Below are 17,829 nucleotides of genomic sequence, written 5' to 3'. Positions count from 1 at the left end.
GGCCGCCCCCTGGGTGCAGGTCCCAGACCTCAGCCAGGCCGTCACCTGGGTGCGGGTCCCCAGGCCTCAGGCAGGCCACCAGCTGGGTGCGGGTCCCAGGCTTCAGCGGGCCACCAGCTGGGTGCAGGTCCCCAGGCCTCAGCCGGGCCACCAGCTGGGTGCGGGTCCCCAGGCCTCAGGCGGGTCGCCCCCTGGGTGCAGGTCCCCAGGCCTCAGGTGGGTTGCCCCCTGGGTGTGGGTCCCCAGGCCTCACCTGGGCCGCCAGCTGGGTGCGGGTCCCAAGGCCTCAGGTAAGCCGCCAGCTGGGTGCGGGTCCCATGGCCTCACCCAGGCCACCACCTGAGTGCGGGTCCGCAGGCCTCAGCCGAGCCACCAGCTGCGTACAGGTCCCAGGCCTCAGCCAGGCCGCCAGCTGGGTGTGGGTCCAGGAAGCCCCCATGGGTGGGGTGGCCCTCCCCTGCTCCCTCCAGGCCCCACACCAGGCCCACATGTCCAGGCACCTCACATTCACCCTGCCGGTCTGGCAGGTGGCATCTGGGGACATCTCGGGGCGGACAGGCCTGAGCCCTCCGGAGCCCTCCGCCTTCCTGCCTCACCCCTTCCTTCCAGCCGGGAGCAAGGAGGAGGAACAATAAGGTCACGACGGTCGCTGCCCCTCGCTCCCAGGTGCCAGGCCTCATGCCAAGCGCCTTGGCTGCGTTATTTCCTTTAATGCCAACAGCCACCCCGGGCTTAGGGCACTAGCATCATTCTCCCTTTGCAAGTGAAAAAACAGAGGCTCACGAGGGTTAGGGATGGGCCCAAAGTCACAGTACTAACAAATGAGGAAGCAGGGATTGGGACTTGTGCACTCCATTATTCTAGAACATTCTACGGTGCCTCTGCACGGGGTGGGGGGGCTTCTCCCAGTACAGCAGCAAAAACAACCACACTCTACTGGGTCTTGTCCAAAAAGGGACTCCTGAGAGGCTTCCCCGGGCACTGGGGACACAGCCCCCCGCCACCAGCAGGCTGTCACCCTGCCACAGTGAGTGGTGCTCCTTTGCCTCTTGCTCCTGAGGAAGAAGAGGGACTCCGCAGCTCCCCTGAGAGGATGGGTAAGCTCAGAGCTGCCATTTCACAAACATGGGGGGGGCCCGGGAGGAGCACCTGTAAGGAGGCACCTGCAAGGCAGGTCCCTGCCTGGCTCTCTTGGGAATGATCGAGTGGGCAGGACTAGGGACATGGGACCTTTCAGGGGCCAGGATGTCTGTTGACCAATCTGCTAGTGAGGGCACGGTGGCGAGGGGAATACGGGGCGGGGGGCACGGCGTGTACAAACCCTCAAAACCCTGAGCCTTCTTTGCAAACCAGGGACCGTACAGCTCAAGATGAGCCACCCCTTCTTTTGAAATTAAAAGAGGTCTCTAATGGGAGGCTGGATGTGGGGACCGCCAGACGGGGTTGCCCCGCTGCCAGCAGCAGGTCCCATGGAAGCTGGCGGAGCCCAGCAGGGTGGCGGCCGGTGGGCCACCCGGGGCAGACAGTCTCCAATCGTGCTGAGCACAGCACATCGCTTCATTCAGGAACCCAGAGTAAAACGTACAGCTGAGTCTAGCGTTGATTCAGCCGTTAACTCGTTCGGGATCGCTGGTGGAGCCACCGCGGGGACGGGACAGGGTTAGGGCATCCCTGGGGAAGGGGGCAGGCGGGGGCCGCCCCCCTGCTGGTAACGTTGACCCGTACAAAAAGGAATCGTCACTCTTGGTGGTTTTTTTTTTCTTCAAAACCCCTCTAAAAACCCAACAGGCTCTGGAAGTTTAGGGAGGGATGAGTGAGTGTGTGTTGGGGTGGGGGGGCGGGGAGGGGAGCTTGTTTCCTACCCACTGCCAAATTCTCATTTACTGTCAGCTCCAATCCATTCAGAACTCACTGACTCAATTGCCTTTTCACGGGGAGAGGAGCCTGCACAATGCAGGGGACTTTACAGCTCCACATTAGCACACAGAGCACTGGGCAGTGTCCAGGAATAAACACACACGTCCCTGCCAGGGGCCGCCGCCCCCACCCCGGCCCCAAACAATCCGCTAGCCCCGCCTGGCCACATCTGCTCTCCCCTATTTTAATGCTTTGGGTTGGTTGTGTTTTGTTTTGGTTGTTTTTTTTTTTTTTTTTTTTAATGTAGTTTGGCCAGTAGAGAAGTGCGTGTGTGTGCACGTGTGTGCACGTGTGTATGTGCACATGGGCACGACTTCATGCGCGCTGGGAGCAGCAGGGCCTCTCACAAGTAGAAGGGCTTGCAAGAGTAACCCCAGGGCAGTTCCAATTCTTCTTCTTGCCAGAAGAAAGGAGGGATGGGGAGAGATGGCAAGGGATCCAAATTAGGCTCCCGGAAGGTTGGGGCTGCGGGGGGCTCCTTTAACCTAAATCTGGAAAGTGTTGATCATAGAGAAATTAGCATTTGGTCTGGGAATGTCCCCAAGAACTTGGCAGCCACAAAAGCTCTTCAATAATCACATTAAAATAATATCAGCCATAACAATATGATTATTATAAAAACCGTGGTCCCCATTTTCCACGTGTCTACTGTGTGCCAAGCACTACGCTAAAGGCTTGCGCCCACCCCGGGAGCTCGGGCCATGCTGTCCAAGACCCCAGGCGCAGACACCGCCTCCCGTTAGCCCACGGCCATGTAGACAGTTACGACCCCTGCCCAGGCCCCGAAGACAGCGAGTGAGAAGAGGATTCCAACCCGGTTCTGCTAACTTGGAGATGCACCATGTGGCCCCGTCCCCAGGGCAGGGGCCCCTAAGAGGAGGCGGCCGCGGCGGCAGGGGGGCCTTGGCCCCAGGCAGGAGCCCACAATCCGTGACCCCAGGGCTCGGGGTCGGGCATCCCCGCAGCCCAGGCTCTGGGAGGAAGCGCCCACCCTCTCCCACCTGCCTCCCTGGTGCCACAGAGCTGGAGACGCCCTCCATCCGCGCTGCCCCACGGTACCCCGGGGGGCTCTGGGGCGCGGGACATGTGGCCGGTTCGTTGAAGAACTGAGTTTTTCATCTCAGTTCCTCTCAACTGCCACTGGGCTTAGAGGCCACGGTCCTGGACGGTCCAGATCCTGAGCCCCGCCGCTGCGCCTGCCCTCCCAGCCCAAGAGCGACGCTGCACATCAGCGTAGGAGCTTCAGAGGACAGAAGCGGGGATGTCGCCCGGCTCAGCTGCCCTGACTGTGCTCCCTGCGGGCGCAGCCTTTCAAAAATCACTGCTCAGCCTCCAGCTCCTCTGCCTCCCTCCCTGCCTTCCTCCCTCCCATCTTTCTTTCTTTCTTTCCTTTCCTTCCTTTCCATCCTCCCTCCCTCTCTCGGCCCCTCCCTCCTTCCCACTCCATTCTTCCTTCTCTCCTTCCATTTCTTCTTCCTTCTTTCCTTCCTCTCTTCCTCTCTTTCTTTTCTCCCTTCCTCCCTTCCCTTCTTTCTTAGAAAAAAAAAGAAAAAGAAAAAGCATCAGTTTAATTAGATAAATCCTCTGAGCACGTGGCCTGGAGTTCGTCATGGAAATTAACCTGCTCCCAGATCCAGGGAGTGAAACAAGAACCGGGGTGTTCTGGCAGAGCAGAGTGAAATGGGAGAGGCCGGGGCGAGCCATATACCTTGCCTTCCATCAGCGCCCCTCGCCCCTCGGGTGCCCCCAGCCCCGCAGCCCCCGTGTCCTTGCCTCCTGAGGTCACTGCCTCGAGCCTCCTCTGCTGCTTCTCCTGGCCCTTCCCTCACACCTCCGCCCAGGCCGGGGCCGCTCCCCAGGGCAGGATCACCCTCGGCAGGGCGGGGGGAGGCCTGGGCTCCGTCCCCACCGTGCCCGCTTCCCTGCCAGCTCGCTGAGCACTTAGTAGGAGGCCCTCCAGGGGCCGGCTCGGCCCGGGCCAAGGTCAGCCTGCTACTCCTCGAACGTTCATCCCGCAGCCCCTACTGTGTGCTGCTCACCGGCCAAGTGACTTCCACGGATGATGCGCAAAATCAAGCCTCCGTGAATGAGAGCCATGACTACTGTGCTTTCACTCAGGGGCCGCAGATGGAATCCCAACCCCATTTTATGGACCCAGGAACAAAGGATTAGAGAAATGAATCCGCCCAACCAAGAGAAACATGGCTCGCGTTGGGTCCAGCCAGCCTCTGCTGGCCGCACCAGCTCCGCCACGGCGGGGCCCCCACACGGCGGCCCTCGGCAGGAACTCGCAGGCCCTGGGAACACGAGCAGAGGCCACCAGCCCCCTTGCCTCTCATCCCATAAAGCTCCCGTGAGGAATCTCCCTGCCTCCAGCTCCGGGAACATCCACTCCGGCCGCAATGGGGACAAGAGACCAAGGGCCCCTCTCCCATTTGGGGTCAGACTCCGAATGTGGGCACGGTCTTGCTTCTCGACGTCTTCTGACGCATCACCAAACGTACCAGGAGACCTCAAGAGAGCCCCGGAAGATAAAACACAAAATCAGAGTTTCCAACTAACAGAATCACACCCCGGACCCTCGGGAATCCCAGGCCCCGGATGGAGAGCACAGCACACCCCGGTGGGCAGCAGGTGCGTCCACACTCCCTCCCATGTGAGTCTGGAGCACCCACTGGTGCCAGGCCGGTTCCAAACACTTCCCAAGCCCAGGTGATCTGATCTTCACATCAAACCCACAAGGCAGGCAGCGTTATCCCCATTTTACAGATGAGAAGACTGAGGCATAGGCTAGTTAAGTAGCTGCTGTAAGGACAGGAGTTCGGTGCCCAGCTAACTGGTTCCAGATGCTCGACGTGTAACACACACGGCTCTCCGAGGCACCCCCCACGCTGCCCGATAAGCATCTCCCCCGACACACTTCAGCCCCAAGCGCCCAAGGATGAGAAGCAAACCACAGCCTGACACAAAAATGCAACCTCAGCTCCACACACGCCACGTCCAGGGCCTCGGCTTTCTGGTCACTGATACCACATTATATGAAACGGGCTCATCGACGCGGGGGCACCCGCACTTGACGACGTGACCGTGATAAATTCCTCATTACGTTTCACGATTTCAAAGAACGCTCAGAGCTACAGGGCCAACCGACCAGCAGCACGACCCTGTCAGGGAAATCGGGTCAGAGGCCATTTGATAAGAGAGGAAACCGAGGCCCGGAGAGGTCGAATGACTTGCCCAAGAGCATGCAGTGATTTACTGCAGAGCCAGCCCGGGAGCAGGTCCCCGACCCCCGCGACCCCCGCACGTGGACCTCCGCAGAGCTCGGGACCACCCAGGTCTCCCCCGGCCCCAGTGCCAGGCCGAGGATGCGGGGCTTGGCCCGCGGTCCCCCGGGATCAGATTTCCCTGAATCTCCCAAAGGAGCCTCCAGGACTAGTGGGCCCGGAAATGGCCCTCGCAGAGCGAGCTGCACAGCTGAGCTCCCCGGGGGCGAGGGGGGCGGGCGGGCTGCAGACGCTGGCACGGCCCCGCGGGTTCTCCGCCAGCAATTAGTGCTGGGGAAGGGTGCCAGCCTGGCAGGCTGGTTCCCCACCCCGTGCTCACCGCACGCACACGCACACCCACCCCAAGACCCCCCAGGGGCAGCGCAGCGAGCACACGCGGGGTGCAATCTGGTCACCACTGCTTTCAAACAACAGGACAGCAGGATCCACCCGCCCGGTCCTGCTCTGCCCCCGGGTTTCACCCCAGCGCAGTCACCAACCAGCCCTCCTCGCTGACGCCCACGCACCCCCTCTGCGAGCTCCCCAGAAGCTGCTTTCCGGTGAAGACACGCACGCCCTGACGGTGGCAAGTCAGACCTGAATTGTCAGGCCCCAGAGAAAATCACGCAGGCTTTGGACATGTCCTCAGCTGAGACCCTTCGTCAAGTACCCTCGGAATCCGGGTGGCGGGGCCGCGGCCTTGGTCCTGCAGAGGGGAAGCTACCTGCGTAGGTGCGCTTCTCGGAGCGTCGGCCCCACCCACCTGCAAGGGACCCTGCTCATGGTGCCGCCCAGGCTCTGCTCCCCGAGCCCAGCAGGCAGGTGGGAATGGACCTGAGAACTGAAGTGGCCTCCTCGTGTCCCTACCCCGCCACAGTCCCGGAGAGCTGGAAGGAGGCCACCGGAGCAGGGACCCCGGAGGCTCCGTGCCTGGGGCTGTAAGATCTGCGAAACCCCTCAAAGAATAAGCAGTATTTATGCTTATGAGACTTTTCTTTATTAAGAGGATTCTCAGAGGGGGCACATGAACTCCAGAGGAGGAGCAGAGGCCCCCCCGCGGCCGCCTCCCGCCTGGCCTCGAAGCTGCTCCGGGAGCACCGGTCCGGGGGCTGTGCCGGGCCCCTGTGCCGAGGCCACCCACCCGCCAGGCGGCCCGCGGGCCCCACGGAGGACGGGCACAGCGAGCCCACCAGCGGGAGCAGAGGGAGCCAGCTGCTCGTCTCGGAAAACCTCGAAGATCCTCTAAGCCACCTAGTGTCCAGAGCTGAGCTCCGGCCGCTGCTCCGTCCCTGCCGCTCAGCAGAGCGGACAACGCGGGGGGCCCACGGGAGCAGGACGAGGCCCCCTGCAGGAACCCGAGACCGGGGGCAGGGGCCGAGCCTGTGGGCAGACAGGGCCCAGGAGAGAGCAAAGGTCCTGTGGCCCCTCCTCCCCACCCCAACCGAGGCAGGGCTTGCCCGGTGAAGATGCTTCCCTCGCCCTGCCCTGCGCCCCCGCGGGTCGCCCTCTCCTGGGAGCCCCAGTGCCATCCCACACGCCGCCCGGCTGGGCATCTCCGGGCCCCCCGCTCCGGCCCCCAGGCCTCCTGCAGAGCCTCCGAGCCCTGGACTGCCGGCCCCCCTTTCCTCCGTGTCCTCAAGACTCCTCTCACCTTGAGAAGTGTTAGGATTACCCAGCATTTACACTCAACGCTCTTCTTTATTCCTTAAGGCTTATTAAGAATGATAATGAGTTCCAAAGGAGCCACACGTCTCTCTCTCTCTCTCTCTCTCTCTCTCTCTTCTCTATCCTTCCCTCTCTCCCCACCCCCTCCTTTGCTCTCTTTCTCTACGTGTCTTTTCCACCAAAGACACACAGGACAAATCCAGACCAAAAGGAAAAAAAAAAAATCCCAACAATATGGAACCAGGGTACTTAAGGATTTATATTCAATAAATCCCTCTCTCTTCCTCCTTCTCCCTAGTTATTCTCAATTATTCAGATTTAAAAAAAAAAAACCCAAGTCCCCTTGTCTTCCCCACCCTCCAGGCCACCCCCCACCCCGCTGGACTTTGAGCAGGGGGCCCGGCGGGCCTGCAGAACCTCGTTAACCGGCGGCTCTTAAACGGTTGATTAATTTTTGCAGAATTTATGACGGGCTTTGGGTCCCCCCCGACCGCCACCCCCTGACCCACTCGGTGGCCTCCGCACCACAGCAACTCCACTGGTGAACTTGAGGGGGGCAGAGCGGGGGCGCCCCCTCCCCGGGGGCTTCCTGCGGCCCAGCGCCAGGCGGAAGCCACGCGGGTGCCAAAGGCCAGGCAGGAGCCGCTCGAGGAACCGTGTGGCACCCGCGGGGGGCGGCCGGGCAGCCGGGAACCGGGGCTCAACTCGTGGCTCTATGGGGTCTGATTCCAAAATCAGGAGGCCACGAGCAAACGGGCAGCGAGCGCCGGAGCCCGGGGTGGGGGGGTGGGGGCGGCAAAGGGTGCCAAGCTCGCGCCCACCGAGCCACGCCACGCGTCCCAGCACGGGGACCGGCCTTATCGGTCTGCCGGGCTGCCCTTCAGAGAAGGGGAAGAACAGATCCTAATGAAATTACAGTTTTTAAAATGTCTATAAATTAAATCTCCCCCCTCCCTCCCCCTCCCTTCCTCCTCCCTCCCTCCCTCTCTCCCTCTCTCTCTGCATCTCCCCCTGAGCTCCCTCCTTTACAAGGCTTGTTTGCCTCTCCCTGGTTCCCTGTGCTCATGTCTGCTTTTCTGATATAGACATCAAGAGGTTACGGGCTCAATTACAACTCCACTGGAGTCTCAGCACCAGACTCGCCCGGCCTTCTCTTCTCCTCTTCAGAAACCAGATACCAAAGAAATCCTCTTCGGCTTTATATTTTTATTTTTAATGCCAAAAGCCTCAAGATTCATTCAGTTGACTCATGGTCCTTTTTTCAAATGGGGGGCGGGAGGGAGGACGACGATCCTTTTTAATTGTGTCCGGGTATAAATATAATAGAAATGCTTTTCTCTTTATCTCATTCCCCTTTCTTAAGGACACACACAGAACCTCAGCAATACGTGGAATTTCAACAAGAGGGGGGACAGTATAAGTGTGCTTAATTAATGCACATCTGTCCGGGAGGAGGGGGCAGGAGAGTTGCTGCAGGGTATCCGGTTGGACATCCAGCGTATTTCAAAAGTTAAGCAGTGACATCATAAGACTTCTCATTAGCAAAAAGTCCATTTGAAAAGGGTGGGACATACATGGTGATTTTTTTTTTTCCAAAGGAAAACATTTCTTCCACCTTCCACAACACTGTCACTTGATACAGGACAGAGATAGGCCGTCTATATGATTTTACATCCACAAAAAGCCACTCCCCCCACCAAAGAAGTGAAAAAAATCCAAGTCCTAGTCACTCATCATAGTCGATTCCTGAGAAGCAGAAGCCAGTTTCGAACTGTGGGTCTAAGGGGAAAAAAAAACAAACAACACCTCTGCCATAATTCTGGAAATATTAACCAGAGGGGATTCCAAAAGGTACTTTTCCAGGAAAAAACACTTGAAGACAAAGGCTGGAGAAAGCTGAAGCTCAAGGTGAATCAAAAAAGAAAAACTTTGTCTTTCCAATTAAGTAGACTAGGAAAAAGAAAAGGGGGGGGGACACATTACTACCAACTCATTAATTCTTTCCTGTAAACAATTTAATTAAATTCTGCTAAATACAGGAGAAATACTCATTTTGGAGTGCTCTCCCCCCCCACACACCTCAAAAGCAAATTCCTGCAGGTTACTCCCCCCCCATGCCAACACTTCCCCTGCTGCACAACCTTCAAATGGATTTCCAACCCAGGCGTGGATTGCTCTGCTCACGGCTGCCAGCATGACAGCCTCATATGTCTGAAAGCTGACACTTCAGCTTTTAAAAGAAATGGGGGAAAATAAGCTGTTGACTTCTTGGTTAAAGTATTTTCTTGTTCTAACTCATGTTCTTATGTCACTGGGCTAAAAAAAAAGAGAGAGAGAGAGAGAGAGAAGGGAGAAGAGAGAGATATGACTTTCCTTGAATGATCTGTTTAACCTAAGCCAGAGGAAAAAAAAGAAAGTCATTAATTACTTATGTGAGCTATTGCTTCAGAAAGACAATAAACCTGCCCGGTCGCCATGGATATGACATATTTGCTCTGAAAACAACACAATAATTAGCAAAGGGGAAAGATACAAGGAGAATATGCAAACTCCTGAGTTTAAAGCCACAGTGCTCTTTTCTCCCGTAAGCCTGTTCTGTTTGCAATCCAAATCAAACAAATTTTAAAAATATAGCAAAGGGGGAAAGATCAGAAATGGCTCCTCTCTCCTCTGAGCTGAGAAGCAAGAACCACTCCACCCCCTTCCCAAAATAAAATAATGTAAAAGAGAACCAGGATGGCATGGGGGGGGGGGGAGAGTCAAGTATTGACTCTGTTTTATTTCCTATATCAGGGGTGGAGTCAGGTTTGTTTTTGCTTCTTTCCTTTTTTTTTTTTTTTTTTTTTTAAGTGTACTCTTATTTAAGCTTTGGACCTTCTGGCCAGATATAAATTTATTTATGAAAGCCAAATGCCCTGTGTGTGCCTCACCCCTCCCCAAAGTAAATGGAAATGTGAAGGGGTGGAGGTGGGGGATCCTACTTGAAAAAGCAAAACAGTATACTCAGAAAGCATCGGCTCTACAGAGGGACATCCACTCCCCCACCGCCAAGAAAATGGAACCCAGGCCTTACTTTAAAATTAAAAATGCATTAAATGGTTTTACCTACAACTTAGTCCCAGAGGATCATTAGGAAACGCAATCGCTTTGTATCATATCTGTCAACGTGATAAATATCTGAGTTCGGAGTAGGTTTGCAATTTTTCAGAGTGTCACAAACCAAGATAATTTTTTTTTTCTGCCTTACTTTCTTAATTCACTGTACCCACCGCCTCCAAGTCCGGAGTCTACAGAAAAAGAACTGAGAAGACGACAGGAGGATCAAAGGAGAAAAAGTTGATGTGCTCTCATACATGGGACAGAGGTTCCTGATAATCCCCCCCCACAAAAAAAAAAAGTGGGAAAATTAGGCCTGTCAAATATTTGGGCTTTTTTTTTTTTAATTTCTTTAAGTACTCCATTAACTTTGAGTAAGAACTTTCCCCCTCTTCCCAGAGGCTAATTTTCCAAAAACAGATGGTCAGGATCTAGAAGAGAAGCAAATATACCTCAACCCCCACAGGCAGGGAAATCTAACTTTGAACTTCTTTTTAAATTAAAAAAAAGGGGGGGGGCAGATAAACTATTAATAAGTATGAAAAATCAGCTGAGCTACAAGTTTTGTTTTTCTTATTAAAAAAAATTCAACACAAGGGGAGCAGATATAAAGGAGAGATTCACATTTGACTTTCTATTTTTTTTTTTTTGGACAATAGTTGGGTTTTTTTTTGTTGTTTTAGATTGGACTCTTTGATCTTGAAAGAATTTTGCTCTTATACGATGGGGAAGAAGGGGGTGGTGGTGAAATGATCTGTTTTAAATGATGATGCAACTTGGAGATCAAAGCGCCCGCTCTCTCCTAGCCATAATAAGCTGTACTTGCCACAAAGCGCGAGTCTCCGGGCTCCTCTCCCTCGTAAGAAGGAAATAAAGTGCACACGGAGACTCCGGGAAAGACGCGAAGTCTCTGCAAGGTGCAAAGTCTAAAAAACAAAAATCAGAAAGGCCCGGGGAGAGAGGGAGAGGCGCTGCCCCTTTAAACGTTTTAGTGCATATGGAGTTTGATTTCTGAAAGAGATCAGTTTAACATCTCCATAGAAACCAGCAACAGATTATCATCAACAGAATAAATAACTAGTCTAATAAATTAAACAGGAGGCATAAGATCGCTGGAAACCTGATTACTGAAGTTCAACAATATTCCCCATAAACTCTCGTTGCCCGCCTGGAAGGTGGCGAACCAGACGGGGGCGGGGGCCTGTGCGGCTCGCGGGGTCCCGGGAGGGCCGGTGGGCGCCCAGGCGGGGACGGGACGAGCCCCCCGGCCGGCCGCGCGCAGGCCCCGGGAGCCGGGCAGGGCCGCGCCGGGGAGGGCGCGCGGGGGCGCGCGGGGGCGCAGGGGCGCGCGGAGGGCGCGGGGGGCGCGCGGAGGGCGCGGGGCGCACCTGGGGCCGCCCGCGAGCCGCTCGCCCCGGGCTCCGCGCTCGGGCTCCGCGCCGCCCAGCGCCCCCTCTGGGCACGCGGAGCGCAGCCCCCGGAGCCGGCGACCCCCCTCGCCACGCCCGGCGCAGCTGCTCCTGCTCAGCCCGGACAGCTCCCTTCAGGACGGCGCGTGTGTGCGTCCGCGTGTGCATGTGTGTGTGCGCGTGTGCCCGCGTGCGCGCATGTGTGTGTCCACGTGCGCGCGCGTGTGTGCGCGTGTGCCCGCGCGAGTGTGCATGTGCGCGTGTGTGTGCCCGCGCGTGTGCGTGTGCGTGTGCGCGCCCGGGGGCGGGGGGCGCCGACCACCCTGCGGTCCGCTCTCCAGCCGCTCGCGCGCTCTTACCGCGCGCGGTGCCAGCTCCGAGCCGTCCTCAATTCGCCAACTTTGCCGCCCGACTCCCCTCGGCCTCGCCCCTCGCCGCCCCCAGCTCTCCGGGCGTCCGCGGGGTCGGAGTCGCGGGCCCACCGCACACTGGGGGGGGGCGTGCCCCGGACCCGCGGGGGCAGCCGGGCGCGGCCCCCTCCGGGGCCCCCGTGATCCAGCTGGGCTGGGGGAGCCCCGGGCTGGTCCCAGGCGTGTTTCCGCTGCTTCCCCGGCGGACAGTCATGCACCCGCACCCGCACCCGCACACGCACCCGCACCCGCACCCGCACCCGCCGCGCCGGGGCCGCTCCCCAAGCCGAGGCCGGGTCCCGGGAACTTGCGGAGCAGCCGAGGCGGCCCCCTGCGCCCTCCTGGGCCCCCCTAACTCCGGACCCGGGTCGGGGACGACTTGGAGCAAGAATCCGCGCCCACCCCCTAGAGAAAGATCTATTATTATGATCTTAATCTACGCCCCCAAAGTGTCCCTCCCGCCGTGATTGACGGCACATACACCTGTTCCCTCGCCAGGAGCTCCCGGCGCTGGGGACCGACGCCCGCCCGAGCGCTCCGCCGCGCCCCGGCCCGCGCCCCCCGCGCCCCCGCCCGGCCCGCGCCCCCCGCGCCCCGCGCCCCCGCGCCCCGCGCCCCGCGCCCTCCCCTCCCAGGCCCCGCTCCCCGGCCCGCCCGCTCCCGGCCGCGCTGGCTTCGGGGAGACAGAAAGAACAGAAAGCAAAACTTCCTGGCGGCCGACGGCCATCAGCTGCACATTCTGCAAATGCCACCGAGTAAAAATAAACCGGCCGCCGCTCCGCCCGGCCGGCTCACCCGGGGCGCACGACTCGGCCCCTGCCCCGCGGGCTGCGGGAGCGACCGGCCCGGCCCCACCGCCGCGCGCCCCCGGAGCCCCGCTCGTGCGCCGGCCGCCACGCGCCCCGCGGCCCCCGAGGTCGGGCGCAGGTGGCCGGGGGTCGCGGCCCCGCTGCCCTCGCTGCCCCCGCGCCCCGCGCCCCCGCGCGCTGCCTCCTCCCCGCCTGCGCCCCGCGCGGCCCCGGCCTCGAGGCCCCGCAGCCCACCCGGGGGGCCCCCGCCCCGCCGAGCCCCGCGGCGCGCACCGGCTCCGCCCGCCCGCCCGCCGCCGCCCCGCGGCCCGCATCCCCGGGCGCAACTTCTCCCGCAGCGCGCGGCGCCGCCGCAACTCCCCGAACTTTTCCCCGGCCCCGGGCGGGCTCCGGCGCACAGGCGCGCGGCCCCACCGCCGCCCCGGCCCCGAGCCCGCCCGCCGCGGCCCTGCGCCCCGGAGCCGCGGGTGGGGGTGGGGCGGGGTGGGGTGGGGGGCGGGGAGCGCCGCTCGCCGCGCCCGGAGCAGCGCACTTGAGACAAACTTCGCAGGCGGAGATGGAGAAGGGGCGCCGCTCCCCGGGCCGAGCAGCCCCGCGCCGCCCTGTCCCGCCCGGAGGCAGCCCCGCGCCCCGCGCCTGGGCGGACGCTCCTACCTCTGCCGGCAGCACCCACAGCCTGGCGCGGGGCGCGGGAGCCGGCTGCCCACCCGTTCCCCCGGGCAAAGTCTTGCAAAGTCACCCCGGCCCCTCGCCCCTGCCCCCTTCTCCGCCCCGGCGGGCGGGCGCACGCACCCCTGCAGCAGGGGGTGGGCGCGCGCGGAGGGGGCCGGAGCGAGCCCCCGGGGCCGGCGAGCACCTGCCCCCCCAGGCTGCAGCGCGGGGGGCGCCCCCACCCTGTGTGCGAAGTGCTGCGCTCGCGCCGGGCGCCTCCCCCCGCCCCTGGGCTGGGCGAGCGACCCCCGGGCGGCAGGCGCCCCGCGCCCCCCGCGCCCCCGCGCCCCCGCGCCCCCCGCCGCCCGCGCCGCCGAGAGGGGAGGCAGCCCGGCGCGCGGCAGGCAGGCAGGCAGGGAGGCTGCTGGCTCGCCCGCTCCCCGCTCCCCGCTCCCCGCTCCGCGCTCCGCGCTCCCCGCTCGCCCGCTCCCCGCTCGCCCGCTCCGCGCTGCAGGCGAAGCCCGGGGTGGGGGCCGCGCGGGTCGGGGGGCGCGGCGGGGGCGCGCCCGGGGGGCCCCGGGGGCGGGGGCGCGGGGGGCCCGCGGCGGAGGCAGCGCCGAGTCTCTTACCTGCACTTGGGGCGGCTTTGGGTGACTTTCCAAGTCCGGGGGAAAAATGTGTGTGTGTTTGGGATGGAGCGCCGCGGGCGCGCATGCGCTGCCCAAAGTTGCCGGATCCCGGATTTTTCGCTCCCAGTCTCCGCTCTCGCCCGCTGTGATTATGGAATTCTCCGCGGCCGGGCGGGCGAGCGGGCGGCACGCAAAACCCGGGCCGGATCGCGGGCCCGGGCCGCGCTCCGCCCTCGCGCCCCCGGACCTGCGCTCCGGCTTCCCCGCACCCCGCGCCGGGCCGAGCTGGGCCGGGGCGCGCGGCGGGGCCCGCGCGGGAGCCTCGGCCCCGCGGCAGCTCCCAGGCCCCGGGCACAGCGGGGCGAGGCGGGGGGAGCACGGGGCAGGGCCGGGAGCGGCTTACTTTTCACCTGTTCTGATCCCCGACAGCCGGTCTGCTTCCCGCTTTCCCACTGAAGACCCAGCTCTTTTCTGCAAGTTAGAATGTTGGGATCGTCGAAGCCAGAGGAACGTGCTGTTCTCACCGTGTGATATCTTACTCGTTGCAAGGGAGTCCTTCATCCAGCCCATTGTGCAAGAAATAAACCCTTAAGTGAGCGAGATGGAAGATAGGCCGTGAAGAATGAACCTGGGAGGGTGGGGGGGGGGGTGAAGGCAATGAGCATTAAAACAAATGAATAATGTTATTTCAGAGAGTGAAAGGAGCCGTGAAGAAAATAAGGCAATAGGGTAACGCGTTTTGGGAGAGCTAATTTATCCCTCCCAGGTGACAGAGAAAGGCCTCTCCGAAGGCAGGGGACATTGGAACTGCCCTAGAGGAGCCCCCCCCCTCATAGGTCCCTTTGTCCCCGCTGCCCGTGTTCCAGGTGACCTGGAGGTCAGCTGCTGTCCTGGCGCGGTGGCTCTGGTCCTGCCTTTCCCTGCCAGGCCACCCCTGTCCCAGGACTGAGCTAGTCGCTGTACCTGTTTTTCCTTCTCTAACAAGGACGTGACGGAAATAACGTCAGACGGGGAGAGAAACGGGTAAACACTCGGATGGCGAGAGGAGTGAAAAATTGACCGCAGTAAGTCAGCGAAGCAGCTAAATGATGGGGCGCATGAACGAATACAAAAAGTATGACCCACAGTTTGGAGAAGTGTTCAACCGGATGCAGCGAACGGAGAGGAAACGCCATGGGCTGGGAGACGTTGTGGGCTAGCCGACTTTGGGATGTAATCAGCAAGGTTTGGGCAAAGCTTCTCCAGACCAGAAGTTTCCAGAAGCCCTGGATGGTAATTGGCCAAGACAGACATCCACTGGGATGCATTCCATGCCCTGCCTTAAGCTGGAAGCTAATTGGTAAATGCATAGAGACTGGGGACTCCGAGGCCCGCTGGCCCTGAGGTGGCCAGGATTTGCCCTGTCCCCTCATAGAGCCTCCAGATTCAAGGGAAAAGGCCGGGCCGCCCCTCATCCTGCAGCCGCTGAGTGATCTCTACCTGTTACACTAGCTGAGAAAATAAAACAACTCAAGGATACAGCTTGTCTCCTTACCGCCTGGAATGGGTCCGAGAATCCCACGTTTGGGATTTGTCGGCACAGGATAGCCAGATTTGGGGGTGAGACACACCTCTCAGGTTCAGAGACTTTTCTCCCGGCTTCATCCCCGTAACTAACAGGAAGCAGCAACGCATCCATAACTAACAGTCCTCCCGGAGCACTGACCCATTGCTCTCCATCACCACCCCGCACCCTCAAATCAGGTCCAAGTCCTCAGTTCCAGGAGTCGGCTTGCTGGCCTATTGTGCATGAGACCCTTGTGACTCAGCAGAACACACGGCCCTAAAGATCCGAAGCCCAATCCTGCCATTCTGCAGAAGGAGAAACTGAGGCACGGTGAGGGTAATGACCTGAGGAGCAGGGAGGGAGGTTTTCTAGCTTTTGATGTGAGGTCGATTCCACTCCCGGGGCTGTATAAAGAAGTGGCTCACAGCTTGTGCTTTGGGGTCAGACCCCAGCTACTCACCAGCGGGGTGACCTTGAGTAAGGCATTTGACCCCTCTGTGCCTCAGTTGCCTCAACCGTAAAATGGGGATAATAAGAGAACTACTGCCTGGGCTTGTCGAGAGGCTAAAATGAGTTAATGTAGGGAAAGTGCCTGAGCCAAGCGAGTGATCGATAAATGCCAGTAATTGTCATTGCTCCTTGGGACATCCGGTGCTCCCTCTACTTCTCATTTCTTCCTGTCCTCTCTCCCTTGCTTCCTCCCCTCTGTCCTTTCCTTCCTCCGGGACATGCCGCCGGAGGAGTCCCGCACACAGGCGTCCTTCAGCAGGAGCGGGGAAGACACAAAGGAGCCGGCCGGTCCCTTCCCGCCTTGCCCTGGAAGGCTCTGCCCCTGCAGCCGCATCCCCAGCACCAAACTTTCATGAAGACATTTGTTCTTCCCTCCATTTTTCCTCCGACATTTCCGATCCTCCCATCGTCCAGGGAGCCCTTCTGTCTCCTCTGGAGGAAACTCCGGGGCGGGGGGCTGGAAACAGGGGCAAGATGGGGCAAGTGGCGAGGACTTTGGGGTGAGGTGAACAGGGGTGCTTCCTCTGCCTTTCCCAATCCCCACTCCCCCAACTCAAACAAAAATTGTGTTCTATTTTTATTCTCTTTAAAGATTTTATTTACTTATTTGAGAGAGCGGTGGGTGCAGCGGGGCGGGGGGTGACAGAGGGAGAGGGAGAAGGAGATGCCCCCGCTGAGCGGGGGGCCTCACGGGGCTGGGGGCTCGGGGCTCTGACCTGAGCCGGGGACAGATGCTTCACCGACTGAGCCATCCAGGCGCCCAAAATGTTGTGGTTGCCAAAACTTGTGTTGCAAACAGAGCAAAGGGCTGGGAGAGAACCGCAGGCCCGAGAAGGAGCCCACGGCTCCGAGCCTCTCGCCGTCTTGCCCCCACCCCCGCGCCCCTTGCCCACGCGAAAGTTACACGCTCTTTTCCTCACTTGCTTCATTTTATCGCTTCCTAAGCTTTCCTTAGAATAAAACACAAACGCCTGTCCCCGCTCAGCAAGACCCGGCGCTGGACCTCCGGCAGTCACACTGTCCCGACACACTGGCCTCTTGTCCTGGACGAAGCCCGTCCTTCCTCGGGGCCTCTGCCCGGAAGGCCCACGGCACCCACTTCCCCGCGGCCCTCGGTCCGAGGCTCTCCCGAACTCTCCAGCCTTCTCTCTCCCGCTACCCTGTTGCACTGTTTACAATGATTTTGCTTATTCACTTGTTTCCACGCTTCCTGTCCAGGTGCCCTTGCTAGAACAGGAGCTCCTTGGGGGCAGGGACTCTGTCCTGTGTCCCCTCGCGTCCTGAGCACCCTCACGGGGCCTGGCCCTGGCCGACCTTCACCCCCTGGGAGTCAGGCACCGAATCAAGAGAGGCCTTGTGGCCCCGTCTCCAAGGGGCCTGTGCTGCAAGGGAAGGGCTGCCGAGTTCCCGGACAAGGTTTGGGGGAAGCAGGGGGAGCTGCACAACCCAGGAGTTCTGGGGAGTCGCCGGGTTAACCCTGGGGGCTTTGCCGAGTTTCCGCACTGCTTGACGTTAGGCCGGGGGGACAGTGGGGACCCACAGCTGGTTCTGGCGGACTGTGGCCCCACGAGGAGCCTCCAGAGGCAGGGGGGAGGCAGGACGAGCCATCTCTGTGGCCCTGGTGGGGCGGTGTCGTCTCCTTAGACCCTTGGGACCACTGTGGTGAGGGGGATACGGTATCCGCCCATTACACAGAGGAGGGAAGCAACGCTGAGTGACCTCCAAGGGGGGCCGGCCGCCTGAACCACGCTCTTCACGCTTGGGCCGGACGTGACACAGGCATTCTTCCTCTGAGCTCCCAGAGCTGAGATCTGAATGTTGGGAGACGAGGGGAGGAGAAGGAGCACAGACCCGTCCTTTAACCGTCAGTTGTATCTCGATGTTGTAAAAGACGAGAAAAAGGAACCAAAGAGATCACAGG

General features: G+C 60.2%; 1 long non-coding RNA gene across 1 annotated transcript in view; it reads right to left on the bottom strand.

The window, feature by feature from the left end:
* Positions 1-14,010, bottom strand: part of LOC102151465 — a 79,699-nt gene extending 65,689 nt beyond the window's left edge. Inside the window, exon 1 of the long non-coding RNA XR_005356202.1 lies at positions 13,853-14,010. This is a non-coding gene — a long non-coding RNA (uncharacterized LOC102151465). The remainder of the gene's footprint in view (positions 1-13,852) is intronic.
* Positions 14,011-17,829: the final 3,819 nt, after the last annotated feature.

Source organism: Canis lupus, chromosome 2 (genome assembly GCF_011100685.1).
Source record: "Canis lupus familiaris isolate Mischka breed German Shepherd chromosome 2, alternate assembly UU_Cfam_GSD_1.0, whole genome shotgun sequence".
Lineage (NCBI taxonomy): Eukaryota > Metazoa > Chordata > Mammalia > Carnivora > Canidae > Canis > Canis lupus.
This window is presented reverse-complemented; position numbering and strand designations above follow the sequence as displayed.